This window comes from Corvus moneduloides, chromosome 10 (assembly GCF_009650955.1).
Source record: "Corvus moneduloides isolate bCorMon1 chromosome 10, bCorMon1.pri, whole genome shotgun sequence".
Classification (NCBI taxonomy): domain Eukaryota; kingdom Metazoa; phylum Chordata; class Aves; order Passeriformes; family Corvidae; genus Corvus; species Corvus moneduloides.
The window spans coordinates 22,461,286-22,465,661 of record NC_045485.1 but is presented as its reverse complement, the minus strand read 5'-3'; positions in this window follow the sequence as shown (position 1 = coordinate 22,465,661).

Genomic DNA, 4,376 nt, shown 5'->3' with positions numbered 1-4,376 from the left:
AAACTTTACTGTATGGATTTCATAGCAGCCCATGTAAGCGCTTTTCCTGGAGAGCTGTAGTGTGACAAGGGATTAACACGCATCCTCTGAAGCTACCTTTGAATCAGCAGTGAGCTGCCTTCTATTCTTGTACCTTGTGTAGTCTCTTATGTCAATGCATAGTACATAAAATACATTCTAACACTGGGTTTCAACTATTTAAGAAGGTTAGGTTGAATCATGAGACCAGGTGCAGATTTAAATGGAAGTTCCATGAATGCTCTTCCATAGAGGAGTTGTGTGGAGCAGAACCTGCTCTGCTGTGGCTACAGCTACATGACAGGGCAAAAAATACCATGGAAACAGCAAAGTGGGTACAGCCCTTGGGTGCTCTCCAGGATTTTTGGATATTTTAGTCTGAATTATGGCAGGCATAGGCCACCTGACAGCAACGGAATCATCAATGTGCAAACTCCTGCAGGTTAAGCAGGGGTAAGGAAACAACCCCAGTGCAGTGGGATGGACTATCCCTGCTGTGGGTAGTGCTGCTCTGGGAAACAGTAAAAACTGTGATGTCCTGGAATGGAAATAGGTGATGACCCATTAATCTTCACTTGAATCTATGCTGAAAGCAGGCTCTATCACGGACTTGCAGTGTGAGCCACAAGCCAGATTTCACTGCCTGTGCTCAGCACTGCACTAACAACAGGACACAACAGGAGTGGCAGCTTCCCACCAGATAGACCAAGGCTTGAGTCTAACTCTGTCACTACTCCTAGAGTATGGTTTTGCTCTAATTATAGTTTTGAAAATATTTCAGTCTTTTACACACTGGCCCCCTGGAGAGTTAAAACTGAAGTGTCCTTGATTCTGTTGATTTCTGTGAAAATTTTAATACCTTTTTATTGGGTTTTGATTTAATTAGCCTGCTTCAGGGAGAGGATTAACATAGCATGTATAGCCCCTATTTAAGTGTACCCAGCATTGTATGATAGGGGAGTTTGTGCCAAACAAACAGCTGGGCTCTGCCTGGAAAAGCTTATATTCTGGTGGCACAAACAAAAATACACAATAAATACAAACACAGAACAGCATGTGGCCATTGCAGTTGGTATTAAATGGAAAGAAATTAAATTCTTCTGTTTCTGTGATGTTTTCCTGTTAAGTGCCTTAGAGTTATTATAACTTGTTATTGTTTCTTTTTATGGACTATCTCTTGACATCCTCCCCTTCTAAACCGAGCTTCTGCTCCAATACTTTGACTATTCAGCAGATTTCTTCTTATAACTTGCACCTTCTTTCCTTGTTTTAGACTCTCTTGCCATAATTTTGCTTCCAAGTTATTGTATCTCTCCATCACTGATGGTTCCATATGGTCACTCAATGCACACAGCTACTTTAATTAGATTCCTCTATAGTGAAGCACTGCACTGGGCATAAGCTCTAGTGTCTCTCCTGATGGATCACTGGGCAAAGCCTTCACTCATGAGGACTTACATTGGAATGTGGTTTTAATTATTTAGATATTTACAAAAAGTAGTTAAAAGCTACACTGAGAAAGCAATGTTAGATATTTCTTTAAAAAACAAGTGGAAAGAGGTGTCTACAAACTAGTGTGGTTTACATTTGATGTATTGAAATTTAAAAAAAAAAACCAAACAATTTCTTGCTGTTGATAAACAAGAGTAAAAACATTTGGGCTCTTACACGTTATTTTCTTACTTTTGTGACAACAAACTTGGGATGAATCCTTCCCACAACATGGAGGCTTTTTTTGTGTCTTGTCAGAGATAAGGTGATTGTGTGGAAAAACAATGATGATAGGGATCTGTAATTACTTGTGACTGATGAGCATATCTGACACTGTTTCCTGGTATCCACCGATAATTCTCTGAGGTAAGAGGGAAACAGAAAACTTCCTCTGCTGGCAGCAGATATTTTATGTTCAGGATGCTGCTTGTGGCGAGGTTTTGGGCAGGATTGCTATACCACAGCGTGAAAATATTAGGAAAAACAATGCATGTCTGGGGAGCAGTCTGTTAAATGTTTCTGTCTTTTAGGTTGGTATAGTATGAGTAAAGAGAAAATGAGTCCTGGGAGACAGAGAGCTCTCTCAGATGTCAGTCCTCCAATTAACTCTGTAAGGGCACACCAGAGCATCTTTAGGTAAAGGCCATCTATCTTTTTCTCTTAATATGAATGGTGGCAATGTAATTATTTTGAGTGGTGAAAGAAGATTCTCTCTTGGGAGAAATTTGTCTTGATTCAAAAGTACTGATATATGCAAAGTCAGAACTGGACCCTGTAGCAGCTTTATTTTAAGCTGAACATTTAAAATACATATGGTATTTTAAAGTTTCGGAGAAGTTTTTGAAATGTGAATTAGTCTAAATTACGGTGGGGTCTTGGAGCTCAAGTAACTACAAACAAGCTTTCAAATCTGCTACTAACCCTCAAAACTACCTACCTGAATGCCTTAAATGAAATACTGTGCTCTGCAAGGGTAAGAGGGTAATATTTAGCTTAACTGCACTTTATCCTGTGCTTCTAGAAATGATCAGTTGCAGGACAATCATTAAAATCATAGGCTATAAGTTACTTTCCTTGGAAGCAAATGATACATTGCAAGATTTGTGGGTCTTTGTCTTTTATCACAGCAAATCAAATGTGTCTATGTCACCAGGGGTTCTTTTTAGATTGTTCCTTATTTTGCTAGGCCTGCTGCTTTTAAATAAAACGTTTTGATTTAATAAATAAGAAAAATGCTGATGGTTGCGTAAGATTAAGAATTGCTGTTCTGTTTAAGTCTCTTTTCTTGCTAAGTACTGGCTACAATGAAAATCAACCAGTTAGGGGTTGTGTCCTTCCTATCTTTTCCACAATCTTCAGCAGTTACCTCTTTTGTTCAAAAACAACTGGAGGTCAGGTTATGTGAAGAAACCCCACGACGAGTTAAACGATCAAGACCCAGAAAAGCCTGGAGCACTGTAGTCTGTACTGTTCCTCCTCCATTTGGAACAAATTACCTATTCCAGCTTCAGACCTCAATGGGGGAGAATATAAATTGTTTTTTATTTAGTCTTAATGTTGTGTTCACCACCCTACCTGTGCTCAGAGTATTTGCTGTAAGTGTTAGCCCTGCAGGTTGCTAAAGGGCTACTTGCAATGCTCTGTCTTCTGTTCTTGTTCCAGTTTTGCTGTGTTAGCCATCTTAGATTAGAAGCCTAAAAAGGCATCGGGCACGAGGTGGAGGAACCTGGAGAGAGAGGAGGGAAGTCTGGCTGGAGAATAGCAATGCATGTATTTCATGGTAAAAAAGTGTAAGAGGATCTGAAAGTGCCAGGCTTTGGTGAAAAAAAAAAAAAAAAAAAAAAGTAGTTAAAAAGAGGATCTATGCTATAAGCAAGATTAAAGGAAATTAAATTGGAAGATTAAGGCTCAGCTTCCGTACCTGTTCTCATTTTCTGTTTCGATTCACAAAAACCTCCTAAAATCCACTAGTGATTATTCTTTAAATAATGAAAAAAGCAAGAAGCATGTCATGTTCTCCATAGTCTGTGGCTATAATCTTTATCGTAGAAACTGTTTCTCTTGTGAAATAACTTAGGGTGTTGTGGAGTCCTGTTTATAAGGTATGTTGATTACATCCACTCACATCTCTTGAATGAGTTGCTCTGGAATTCTGAGTGCTGTATCCAGCTCTGGGGTCCTCAATATAAGAAGGATTTGGATGTGCTGGAGTGAGTCCCACAAAGATCATCAGAGGATTGGAGCGTCTCTCCTATGGAGTCAGGCTGAGTTGGGGTTGTTCAGCCTGAAAAAGTTCTAGGAGACATTATAGCCCCTTCCAGTACCAAGAGAGCTGCACAGACTTTGGGGAACTATGTTTTGCAGCTTAAGGATACAGCTTTACTGAGTGGGAGGGGAAAGATGGTGAGAATCCACTGCAGGAATGCTTTGATAAGAAACAGGACTTCCATCTCATTTCAATGTGATAGATTTCAAAGTTAAAAACAAAATGTGATTAAGTAGGGAGTAATTTCCTTCACAGACAAAAAACCCCATGTTCTAGTTTAAGCTTGGAGAAAAATTAGAATTTCCTGCTTTTGCTAGTTATTCTACTTTGTGAGGCATGGACCAAGGAATAGAAAAACTGCAGATGCACTGCAGAACTACAGAAGTTCTTTTGCATCACTATGCACTAGTTAAACAGTACTTCAACATGAATTAGACATTCCTCCAATTGTGTAAAGCATGTGTGCTTAAAAGCCTTTTTTAGGCAGGTATTTCACTGCTTATGGGATGATGAATAAATAATGGCTTGTCTAAGTATGTCACATTCCTCCTTGTTTAGTTATCCTAAGTACTCGGGGAAACCATGGTAGCCCTTCTAGGCC